The following is a 13,192-nucleotide window of genomic DNA, read 5'->3' as shown; positions in this document are numbered from 1 at the left end:
TTCTCTCTGTTGAAAAATAGGATGGGTGGAGATACCTCGTTTAGCAACCCCGGGCTTTACAGAAAGTATTATTTTCTGCCCACAGAGAAATTCATCATCCAACCTTGCTAGATAGTACACTCTGTCAGAGAGATGGTTTCTGAAAGCAAGAAGCTTAAACTGGAGGTGAAGTAAGAGGGAGATCCATGCCAAAGAAAACAAATGAAGAAGGCGTTCCTATTTGAGGTACAGGCCAGAAGGTCACATGGATTATCGGAGACGTGCCAGGACACTGTCTTGGGAGTGATTACGTATTTCAGAGAACATGTTCTTGCTCTCGCATTCACAGACACACACAAGAATAATTATACTGTCCACTTGTTTTTCCTTGCTGGAACTGAGATGAGGAGACTCTAGTAGAAGTACTTTTTCTTCAGAGGCAACTGAACTTCACAGATTGGACACATGGCCATAAATCAGTTTTGCCTGAATTTGAGGAGATTATAAGTAGTATTTAATTGGTTCAGCCCATCTTTGATGTTGCTGTTGTTATTCCATATTTTAATATTTTTAAGAGAGAAAGAGTGAGGAACCCACTCTTGTCAGTTTGCTTTGCAATAACTTCACTGTAAGGACAATTGCAGTTTTCCATTTCTGTTCATTTACCAGACCTGTAACTCACTCACACAGTGTGAGCTCATGTCTTTCCTGTTCTGCAGGCACTATTTTGGGAGCTATCGTGTCCATTGTTGCTAGCCACTCAATCCAGATTTTCAACAGTTCATACAGCATTGTAAGCTGTATGAATGTTTTGAAACCTAGGTTTCCAGGTAAAACATGCTTACCTGAGAAATTCAGGGCTGAACCTACATTTCCAATATGCAGACATTTTATGCATTTGGAAAACAAAAAAAGTGTTTTGAAAGAAAATTGTCTCCCACTCCTGCTGGTAATTAACAATTGCCTAAGCAAAGAATATACTCCATGGTGAAAGGTGACTCACCATGGGTAATGAGGTCTGTTGTGCTTTTCCTTCTTAGAGGGTTAAGACTTTTCATGTAAGGCTATGTGAGCTTCCAGCTTCCTTGTCCAGAGCTCCCTTGTAATTTAAGTGAGATTTGCATGCATGTATTTTGGAAGAACATGCTGCACCTTTAAACATGGGTATTTTAGTTTGTAGCAAACATATGTTCTCCAGTCTGGAGATGATTCCCTTTTCATTCTCTTGAAAGGGTTGTAGACATCCTGGGTGATGTAAATCTCAGAGCACCTCTGCTTTTCTTGACTATTGAGTAGCAGCCAGTAGTGTGGATAAGATATGGATGTGTGGGCTTTAGGTTTCTTTTGGCTGCTGAGCATCTCAGCATGACTGAATCCACTGCATTGAACTTTGTTGGGTTGCTGGGGTTTAAATTGTCAGTAATAAGTATGGATTCTAGGAGCTCCTCTTATTTGAGAAGTATAAGAAAAAAGCTTAGGTAACATAGTTTAATTTCCATTTATTCTTAAGATGATTCTGGTTAATGAATCCCACATGCTGCCTTGTTAAGATCTGTGTTTTATATGGACTTATGTGGGGTTTAATTATGGTATTCACAAATTCCTCCAGTCGGTAAGCAGAGTTCACACATACAAAAATAATATGCTGGCCTTCTTTCAAATTATGATGAGAACACAGAGTTGGCTTCATTTGACAGTGATGAGGACACAGTCTTTGAAGCAGGCGTTGTTTCGGATCTGTTTTCCTGTATTTGTAGGTTGATAAGATGAAGAAGGAAGAGAATATGGATTTGTCCCAGTGCAACAGGAACTAAACCATGAAAATGGTTTTGTCAGAGCTGGGAGTACGTAGTGTTTGAAATGAAACAGTTTTAAGGATTGAATTTGTAAAGGAATGTGAATTGTGAACATAGCATGGACAAGCCTTCTGAAAACCACATACATTCAAGGCAGGTTTTCCATTCTATTCGGAACTTAGAGGTGTATAACGAGAAAGGAGTCAATATTAGCCCCTGAAAGAGGTTTTGAGTGTGTCTCCACTGGATGTCAGTAAAAGTCAAGGAACAGAAAACAAGATGAGGTATTGCAAATATGTTGATCTCATTTTCAAAAATGTCAATCAGTTGTTATCCACAAATTTTCAGGCAGATGAATGACATTGTACCAGGTACTCAAATTATGGGGTACTGACCACTTTGCTCTTGTATTTTCAATGACAGACAAATCCTTCCTTTTCTTAGAAAAAGTCCCAAGGTTTTTTTAGACTGTAGCCAAAACTGAACCATAAAAGCTGTGCAACTGTGGCCTTCTTCACCTGAAAGGGTTACCATTTGTTTCAACTGATATAAAATACTGTTTCCAAAGAAGCCAGAAGAAATAGCTAACATGATATTTACCATTGCACTTTTTTGTACTTCAGTAGGATTCTTCATCTAGAGATGCTAAGAAATCTGAACACTGGCTTTTCTGTAAAGACATCATCCAATATATTATAAACTATGTAAGTAATAAAAAGGCTTAAAACCAGTGCGTGTACAATGCTGGTGCTATTACTTCATTCTGCAGAAAAATCAGGAAGTACACTGCTCACTTTTTAGGATCTGAGATCTTAATGGAACAAGGTTTGAAGATCTCTCATCCCAAGAACTTTGAATTGTTGGGTTAATTACCACTGATGGCAGTATCCATTTAACTTGGCAAAAGAGCAGATTGTGGCCTACAGAGCTTTAGTTTTAAAAAGCTGTCCCTGTTATGTGCCACATGCATTCTTGCAAAGTAATTCTATCTTAAAAAATAGCTCCTGGTCTTAGCACGTTAACAGGCTAAAGTTTTTTTCCCAGAGGAGCTCTGGGATAGATGAGATGAATCTAGCACTGGATTTTATACCTGCTCTACCTCTTGCAATGTGTGGGTTCTCCCACTGCTGTTGACATAAAGGTTTTCAAAAATGTGTGTGGAGTTTGCTGCATTTGGGCAAAAGGAGCTCTCACCTGATAGTGCTCCATTTTAGAGCATGATTTCCTAAAGCTCTCCTGTCTTGAGACCTAAGGGTTACATAGTTCAGAGCTCATTTAGCCTCTAAGTTGAATATTAGCTTTCTGGATTCTTAGCTGAATCTCTGGTAGTCTAAAGTGTAGTGTGGGTGGCTGAATCAGTAGGTGCAGCAGTTCATAAATGGAGAGAAAGAACTTTTTGAAGGTCTTAAATTCAACTCTTGATGAGGATGACAAACTCGCAGAAGCTGATTAAATTGTCAGTGATTCATGTGATGACTTAAGGCTCTGTGTTTTACAGAAACTTTACTAAGGAACTCTAGTGTCATAAAATTTCCCTGGGTTTTTGTGAGTTTTTTGTTGTTTTGTTTTGGTTTGGTTTGGTTTTTTAAAATTTTTTTGTTTGAAAAGACTCAAAGATTTTAAGAAACTCTTCCCAGTGAGGATTAATCCAAAGTCCATTTTTAACAAGGCTAATGTAATATTTGTCTTTATGTTTGCCTTTCAGTTCCTTCACTTACCTACAGATAACTTTTCTATTTGTTTTAAGCCCTTTTCCACATATCTGATTGAATGGCTAGCAGAAATAGAGATGATAGAAAAAGAAAAAAGAAGACAGCTATAGAGAGACAAAAGAATCTCTCCATGGCAAAGGAGGTTGTAATCATGCACTTTCCATTTTCCCAAGAGTAGTAGTCATCTGGTCAGCAGCAGTGTGCACAGGTAGATCCAGACTGGTCAAAGCACGTGCTGTCACTTGGCTAGTGCAGCATGGAGTGTTGGGGCCATCACAAGGAGAAGGAAAGCCACCTGGCACACAGGAGAGAGAGTCAGCTGAGCTGGGAAGCATTAGGACTTGTAGGTTAGAAATGCACAGATAGTATGTTGCAGTAATTCTATTTGTAAAACTGCTTCTTGGGGTCATAGCTTCCCAGGAAGATTGGCTCAAAGAAAGCAACAGGAGCTGCTGGAGGCCATCGGGGCCCTCTCTGATCACTGAGAACAATGAATCCTGCTGGGGGTTTGTCTTCAGTGCCTCCTGTGACAAATATCCAATGACCTTTGCAGGCAATCTATTCTGGTGTTTCACTAGCCTAAGCCTTGGAGTTTTTCCTAATGTCAAGACCAAATCTTTCTTGCTAAAATTTAAGCTTATTACTGCTTAGATTGCCCATTGGGGATATGCTGAACTCTTTTCAAGTGTGTAGAAAACTGTCTTGTCTTCAAAAATAATCTGTATTACTTCATCAAGAATTGGATCAAGTTCTGATTTAATTTCTGAAGAGTTTCTGGTAGACATTCAATATAGAAATTGTAGCAGACTATAAAGCCCATCATACCATATAAAAAGCATTCACAATATCACATGAAAAATTTTAAAACTATTTATGTCATAGCCCATAGCTGTTTCTTTTTACAACTTTCTTTTTGAAAAAAAAGGTATTCTTCCTGACTCTCATAGAAAGTTGTTTTTTATTTGGAATTTTCTAGTAAAACTTGCAATTTGGCAGGAATAAAAATGTAACTTGCATAGAAGAGCTGCATCCTATTGGCTGGTATTGGAAATGTGAGTTAAAGACCAAATTAAATTATACAAGTTGATGACAGCTTAAATATTAAATAACAGTGAATAAAGTTAATATATTAAAACTATTTTTCAAACTATGGTAGGGAGGAGGGCTGGGTTAACTAATCACTTTTCTTCTTGTCTGGAACATATGTGAAGTTTGAATACCTGAAATATATAGGACATACCATGTGGCAAATTTAAAGTTTCTTCTGAGTTCCCCTGAAAGGTTAAATTTCAGAAGGAGATTTTGAATACTTCCTGCTCCTTTATAATTTTTAACATTTAATAAGAATAACACAATCTGTAAACAAATAAGTGAATTTTTGTTAGCACATTTTGGAACAATGCTCCTATCCTCAACATGAACTGAGCATGTTCCTCTGCTAAGGAGGGAAGTATAAACTGCTGTTCAGAAAATTCTCCATGCCTTTCCTCAAGGCTTGCTTTGTCATCCAGAGCACAGACTTAAAACAGAATAAATTGATGCTTAACTACTAGGTGCTAACCACAAGGCCTTTCTAACACAGACTAGCTTCAGGAGCTGGTTCACTGCAGGACTTTTTGCTACATTCCCATGTTCCCAAACACATTAGCCATGTGAACTGGCAAAATGATTCATGGCATGGTCTTTGCAGCACCTCTGTCATATCATTTTGGCTGCCTACAAAGAGATACTGACAGTGTCATAGAAGACTGTAGTTAATGGATGTTGTGCTCAGAGGTCTGATAAACATGCCTATAATTAGCACTTTTTATTACTTGTTTTCATGTTGTTGGTGTTGATATGATGCCAAAGGACTTTATTAGAAGTAGGAGTGCAAAACAAGCAAAGGGAGAATCCTGGCTGTGAAGGGCTTTAGCTTAAGATGCAGGGAACAGTAGGAAGAGGCAAGATATGAAATAAAGTTTGATATGGGAGAATGAATCATGAAGCATGTGGTTTTTGGAGGCTGCATGTATTTCTTTATGGGTTTAGTATACCCGGTCCTAGTTGACATGCATGACTGTACAGCCTGGAATGTGTTAAACATTTTTGGAGGTATTTAGAAACGAGTAAGTTGAGTTTAGTTGTCAGCACAGTGTTACCTGTATTGTTGAGCTATTGCATAATCTTGCTTATGTTTTATAGCAGGGGATGGATTAATTTAAATCTGATACAAAAATGGTTTCATGCTTGCACTTGACTGCTTTAAACATTTATCGTGTATAACATATTTTCAAGCATAATCAGAGTGTTAAAATATACTTCAGTGAAGATTCCTGGAAAAAACAGTTATTAGACTCTTTCATTGAATCTTCTAGTTAGTTTTCTAAAACTGAAACTATCCACCCCTTAATTAAAAAACCTCAGAATCTTAAAACTGATAATTATGATAAGTAATGCTTGGTTGCTGATGGTTTGTTGGACCTACTGCTTTTCTTAAGAGGCAAGTGTTCTCTGTGGTCTCCATTTGCTTTGGAGTAATGTGATTCAAAGAGGTCTAAATGCAGGTGCAGTTCTAATTTTTCACAATGGAAATGTCATTCTCCTAACACTGAATTTGATTTTGCTTGATGGTGACTGCACTCTGGAAACACCTTGTGGATGGGTCAGCTTATTTTGTGTTGTGTACAGTATACACATGTAACAGGAAAGATGCTCCTTGTTCCTCTTGCTCAGGATTTTAAACTTGCTCAAGTTTTAAGGAACTTGAAAAACATTATTCTCTTGACCAGCTATGAGAGTGGTGTTTTTTCTTTCCCCATTACCACCTCCATAAACTCTGAAAGCATGTCAGAAGTGTAATCTTTGAATTCAATAGTAAGGGAATATAATAGAAATATTATTGTCAAGGATGAATGCCCTGGTAATTGATTTGAGATGGCATTCATATCTGGAGAGTCTTTTGTTTGGATGCTGTTTTGGAATGCTGAGATTTTGAACTTATAATGGAAATGAGATGGATGAAGTATGAGCTGTGATGGACAGAGAATGAAGGGCATCATTATGAAAAGAGCAGGAAGAAAAGAGACTTTTGAGGCTTTTGTTTGTTGTGGGAACCTTAATGAGAGAACATGGCTAACAGATGCAAGGCCTCAAAGTCTATGGTGGCAGGCATCAGTACAAAACCCAGCAACAAATATTTCTTGCTGAGTAGAGCAGAGAAGCAGGAACTTGGAAAGCTTGGAAGATGGGCAGTATGGGTTGGCAGCAGGCATTTGCCATGTACATCAGCAGCAAAAGGGGAGCTGGAAAAGAAAGTGCTGCATAAAGGACATAGGCTCATTGCAGACAGAAACTGTGATCTTTTTCTTTTTTTCTTTTGCTTTGGGGTGTGAGAATTTCACATAACTGAGTTTTCAGGAACTAAGAGCAACTGCTTTCAGTCCACACCCAAAATAAGTGAAGGATAGCAATGAAATGGGTGACTCAGAGAAATGACTGACTCTAAATCCAGCAACTGATTGGATGGAATGCTTTCTTGAGTCCTAGACATCTGTATTGGACTTCTGAGCTTGTTTTGGTGCTTGCTTTTCCAAATATCTGGTAGCTGAATATTTTCCAATCCATATTTGGAAATAGTTGATTCATTCATAAGGATAATATTCTTGCTGTTCAGGAAATGCAGTAGTTTGCTCACACAGCTCTCATTTGAATGATGGTATAAAATGATCTGTTATTTTAATTTCTAAAATAGTATCAAATCATTTTCTGAGAACTCTGTATGAAAACACAAGGGATAGGACCTACCTTTGACTAACTCAGGTAAAGCAGAGGAAATGCTGGTCTTTTATTTTTAAATGTTGATATTTAGTTAGCTGCTTCTTGTCTCGAAATGTAAAATATTGCTAAGTGATATTTCCTTTTAATGATAAGACAGGGTCCTGTGCATCACATGAGTTGGAATTCTTCCCAGAAAAACCTCCAAATAAGAAATTGGCCACCACATAGTCTACGCTTTGCTTACATTGCAAACTTGCTGTTGTGTTTCTTGTGGGATTAAGAAGGACTCTATGTGTAGGTGGGACTAGGATATAATACAGCAGTACTGTTAAAGGAATATCAGCTTTGAGTGATTGGAACAGGAATATTATGTGTGATCTTTTAGTTCCCCAACAGAATTTGTATTGGGCTTCAGGTCAGAGCTATGGAATAGACCTGAAGGAAGCCAGATCATTGCTTTTCAGAGTACCACTGGACACGCACTTTTAACTCAGGTATCTTCATGTCTACGGAGCAGGGGGAAAGGTTTCTTTGCCAGCTGATGATGAAATTCTGCAACCATCTGCCTGCAAATCATGCACTTTTTCAAAACATTAAGCTCATGCTTGTTTCTCTCTCTTTTCACTCTTTTTTAAGAAGTTATCCATGACCTCTTCCTGGAATTAAAAAAACCTCAACAATGAAACAGCTTATAAAATAAAAATTTTAAGGTCAGGTCCACAGAACTAGAGGTGGGGAGTTTTTCCAAAGAACATGTTAGTGTGTTAGTGGGAGACCCAGTTTGCATCCAAAGTCACTGAGAAAGTTTATGGCAGAGCAGAGAAGAGAATACAGGTAACCCCACCACAGCCACAGACATATCCCTTTTTTAGTTTGGGATTTTTGGGTTTTGTCTTTCTTTCTTGTTGCATTTTTGGTTTTCTCCCAATAGCTTCCATGGGTCCGCATGCCACAAAAATAGTCGGGAAAACCAGCTTTTATTTCTGTTTTCTTTATGACCTTCTAAAAGTTTATGTTTGTTGCCATAATAATAAAACTATAGAATCAATAAAGTTAAGGTGGTTGCTAAGGGAAGGCCGTGTATAGTTGTGATGTAACCCTGACTGCCACAGCCTGTCCTGTAACAAGAGAGAGGCACTGTGGGGTGAGGGTGTGTGCATGTATGTGTGTGTGATTCTGTGGCAAGGACGGCTGCTTAAATCTGAATTCAGCTTAGCAGTGTTGATTTAATGTACCTTTCTTTGTTATGGCAACAGAAGGGAACATATCTTTTGAAATATCTAATCTTGCTTCTCTCATTGACCTTGTTCTTGATAAACAGTATTAAATATCCTTGTAGGAAATATGCTTTAGTGAGTGTGCTAGAAGTATGTGAAGACACATATAGCTGCAGGAGTGAAGAGCAGCAAGCTACTTGTAATACACACTGAATTAGCCCTTCACCTTTTTCCCTTCAAAGTTCACCATTTCAAAGGAATCACCCCAGATACAACAGCTTTGATGTTTCGAGAGGTGACTTCTCATCCTTGGCTGCTTTGGAAGTTTATCTCAGCAGGTAAAAAATTTCCATGGTTGTAAAGCTTTAACTCAGCAGCTGCTGTACTTCCACTCTTCATGGTGGCTGAAGTCATGAAGACTTCCCTTCAGCCCTGCCATTCACAGCAGACCTTTTGACCTTTTGGAGATTTTGGCAGCTGGTCTGACTGAGAAGGACTAGATAACTGGCCTTTCTAGCTGGGCCGTGGCATGATGATGGCCAGAGAATCAGTTTTGGGGTGCCTGCGCTTTTCCTCAGCTTTGTGGTGTGCTTCTTGGCTGCAGCTGGACCATCAGACTATTGTGTGTTGAACAATTGCTGAACAAAATGGGATTTAAAAAAATACAATATGGATTGTCAGCCCAAGGTTACTGCACAATCAGAGTGAATAGTTAAGTCATAATGTAAATATTTTTGCTTCAGGTGTTTATAAAAGTAATATAGAGAACAGGATGTCTCAGAGGTGTTTAATGAGAGAATTAGGAATGGTTCCCTTGAAGGCCTCCAAATCAGATCTCCCTTAAGGTGGCAGCTCTTGCAAACTGTGAATATTTAGCAGAGGAAATAAATTATTTAATTGATTTCTGGCTCTCATAACAAAAATACAGCCCTGGAAAAGTGCTTGCTACCATTTTTAGAGAGACCAGCAATTCCATCACCATAGAGATTTATCCTCTTGAGCTTCTGTTTTCCCAAGTCAGAGTTAACACTCTGGCTGGGCTACCTATTGCCAGTGTTTGTATCAACCTTCCCTTTGCAAAGAGCTTTTGCTCCGGAAAGGTTGATCTGCCAATCTGGAGGTCAAACAAGACATGGAGAACAAATATAACTTTGTAGATTGTTCCATTAATGGTAATAGATGGGTATTAGTGCTACGGTCTTCGTGCCTAGTGCCAGTCTGAAAATACAGTGTACCTCATGGACAGAAGACCTACAGAAAACAGATTTGTGTAAAACAGGATGATAAAATTGCTTGCATATGTAAGGTTTGATTAGTAGTTGTCTTTTTTTTTTCTTTTTTTTTTTTTACTCCTGGGGTTTTAATTTTTTTCATTAGGTTGGTGTGAGTCACTGTCGGTGAGAGTGCAGGAAGGGGTGTGTTTTGAAGAAGGGAATATAAAAGCTAAAAGATAAGCTGCATACATTCCAGGTTCAGGGAGTATATTTTGGAAGGTTTTGGCTCTACAAGTGACAAACTGTAAATACAGTTAAAGTATTTTGGTATTACAAGCCAATGGAGCTTTACTCTTTTGTGTCAGCTATCAATCAGCAGTCCTCAAAGAAATCAGTTCTAGAGGTTTCACAAAGACTTACTATTTCCCTTGTTTTACTGAATTTCATTTTTTGTTTTGGAATTTTCTGTGGGACACCTTGTTAGTATGTTGCTTATAAATGATATTGCTGTGGGCTGGATGACACCACAGAGCACAGCTGGAAAATAACACACTTTGCAGGCTCTTTTCTTGCCTTAAATATGCTCTGCAGGTTTAAGGTAGCTTTCTGCACCTTTTGGATGGCTCCTCCCTGCACCTCACAGGTATCTGGCCAGCTGGCCATGCTGACATGTTGGAGCAGAAGGGAGAGAAGCTCCTCCTTCCTTTCCTACTTTTTCTTCTTAATGAGCCCTGGGCGGGGGCTGTGGCTTCTGATGCATGTGCTACACCCATGACCTGGCATCTGAGTAGCTCTGCTTAATTCACACATGTGTTAAGTAGGGCTTGTTTCTCCTGCCTGTGCATTGCCCTATTGATGATAACAATCTAGCCTTTAGAGTGTTTTCTACTTGGAAAAATCACCCATAACCAACCATTGTTTAGATTAATGCTGACCTTGTAACTTGTGATGAACCCAAGACCTACGCAAACAGAAAGTGAATAGCCATAGTTGAAAAGTATCTTATCAGATATTTGAAAGAATAATAAACAAGAGGAAGTGGATAAAAGAATGCCTTTCAGTGAGACCTTATTAAAATAGAGCTTCATGGCCTGGCTTCTGTGATGATTGATAGGTCCAGTCAAAGACAACTCTGAGCCAATGCTGTTGTACTCTCTTTGAGGTAGTCACAGTACTCCCCTCTGTCACCTGGCCTATACTGATGCAAGGATGTCAACATCATTGTCCCTGTCTTTTCTGCCTAGCATCATTTCAGGGCCTACTTTGGACAGTCTGGGTGATATCGTTGCACTTTTATTACTATATATTTGTCAAATACATTTGCATAATTGTAGCTCAACATACAGTGTAATAATTGAGCTTTGCAGTGTTTGGTTTGGGGATAATTTACAATGTCCCTGCAATTTCAAGGAGGATGACTAAGAAAAAAACTTTCAAATTCCGATTGTCTTTCACTGTGTAAGTCCCTTATTGCTTTTCAGTCCAGGAGCCACGGTCAAGCAGTTTGTCAGACTTTTTGCCTTTGGAGAAAGGTTTTTCAAGGCAGGTGAAGAAAGCCTTAGCTGATGTTACTGCACCTGGACTGCCACAAACCTCGTTCCATGGTAAATAAAGTAGCAGCAGTTCTGCTCTCTCTCCCATGCTGCCTTTGTAGCCTCCTTTGGGCTGCTTCTTATTTTAAATGGTTTAAACTGCAAAACCAATCCAATGTGTAGAATTGATCTAAATGGTTTAAAGACATCTAAAGCCTTAAGGCCAAATCAAGCTGTAACTATTAATGTGAGTAGTTCCGTTGATGTCAGGGGGTTTTCTCACTTAAGCATACTAGATTTGATAGCTAGGCTACAGATTATCAAGATTTTAAACTGTTTAAGGGGGAAAAACCCCAACCAAACAGAAGATCGTGATGCCCCTTAAACTGAGGCAGTGTTTGTTGGGTTTTTTGGTGGTGGAAGGGGGGAAGCTGGGAACAAGAAGTATCTGGAAATGTAAGCAGAGCAATGTTTTTGCTTTCTAAACTTCTATTTGAGTGTAATAACTAAAGAAGTTCATGGGGACACCAAGGTGTGCAAGCGCACAACTCCTGAAGCCACCCAGGCTTTTGGCTGCTTTTTCTTGACTGGGATTTGTTGAGTTTCAGATGTTCAGCTTGCCAAATGCAAACTAAAGGTCTAATAAATGCAATGAAGAGGAACAAATTACTTAAGATTATATTGATATTACAAAGTGAAGATAAAAAATGTATTTTAGCTCTCAAATTCCCCTGGTGTAGCCTTTAGCTTCCTAAAATCTGAAAAAGGCCCCTAGTGCCCAAATGCTTTTCTTTTTTCTTCCAGCTTTTTCAGCTTACCTGGAAAAGTATTGGTTCTTTCTGCAAGCTTTGTCCTGCTATACTGTACTACATCAGTAGGCTGTAATACTGCTACTATTTTAAACTCATAGTCACTTATCCCTGGGAAATGTATGTATGGACTGCAGAAAGAGAAACTCAGGTTATACAGCTACACCTGAGCAGTACTGGCACAGCTGGGAGCAAAGGAGAGAGCAGAGGCTGCACATCCAGCCTTGGCTTTTCCTGTGTCTGCCCCTTAGGTGTCTCACCAACCAAACCTCTTGAAGGAGGAATGGCTTTTGCATTGAAGAACCACTGATTGCGATCCACTGTGCAGAGTTTTGACACTGTGCACTCTAAGGGGAACATTTTGAAGTTAATCTCTCTGGCAGTTCTCTGCTGTTTGAGGTTGAGTTTTATGAAGCCAGGATTGTAGCGCTGTAAAATAGAGCAACTTTGGGTTGGTGCAATACCTAAGTAATCCCAAGAGCACTTTGCAAAGTGGCAAAGTACATATGAATACAGCATGTGCGTAGGCAGGAGATAACAAGGAGCTGAGGAGAAGAACAGTTTTGCTGGGGAGGAGGTGGAATGAAGTGGGAGTGGGGCTCCCAGCCCCAATGCTGAGCCTCTGCAGCACCTTTAGCCGCTGCATGGCCAGGCAGGAATGGATGAGGTGCCAAGAGGGCAGCTGGTGCAGGCTGGATGAAGGCAGGAGGGCCACAAGCAGGACAGGAGTGTGTTTGTCAATGCAAACCTGACTTTGTGTTGGGCTCTGGGCATTTTATTTCCCTTCATGTCTCTGCCATACCAGTTCGCAAGACATGACTGGCAGCTTTGCCTTGCAATTTATTTGATCAGGGTAATTTTTTTGACAGGCTTTCTTGTGATTTTTTAATATATCAAATAGAGTTTAATAATAGCCTGCTATTAAGTCCTTTTGTTTCTCCCTTGGGATTTTCTTATGACTGTTGCTTCTCTTACCCATTTGAAGCTCTGAATCTCTTTTCCAACTGTGAAGAACTTAGCAGCGTGAGTGCATGCATAATATGTAAAACCATTTAGCAGAATTGTTGCTATGCTTGGGAATTAATAAATGCCAGTATTGAGGGTAATGGAAGGATAAACCTGGCTTGATTAATTTCCAGGGGTAGTCCTATTAAATTCAGTGGGACAGGCTGTC

General features: G+C 39.3%; 1 protein-coding gene across 12 annotated transcripts in view; it reads left to right on the top strand.

Annotated features, from left to right (window-relative positions):
• Window positions 1-13,192, top strand: part of PDE10A (phosphodiesterase 10A) — a 390,743-nt gene that overhangs the window by 143,885 nt on the left and 233,666 nt on the right. For 2 of the 12 annotated variants that reach the window (XM_069010133.1, XM_069010136.1), the window contains 2 exons: window positions 8,706-8,801; window positions 11,159-11,281. The exons of 8 other annotated variants lie outside the window; for them this stretch is intronic. The gene's annotated coding sequence lies outside the window, so the exon portion shown is untranslated. Of the gene's footprint in view, window positions 1-8,705; window positions 8,802-11,158; window positions 11,282-13,192 lie in introns of those variants that run through there. 2 more of the 12 variants (XM_069010137.1, XM_069010134.1) reach the window with 2 other exon arrangements.

This window comes from Aphelocoma coerulescens, chromosome 3 (genome assembly GCF_041296385.1).
Source record: "Aphelocoma coerulescens isolate FSJ_1873_10779 chromosome 3, UR_Acoe_1.0, whole genome shotgun sequence".
In the NCBI taxonomy this organism is placed as follows: domain Eukaryota; kingdom Metazoa; phylum Chordata; class Aves; order Passeriformes; family Corvidae; genus Aphelocoma; species Aphelocoma coerulescens.
This window is presented reverse-complemented; position numbering and strand designations above follow the sequence as displayed.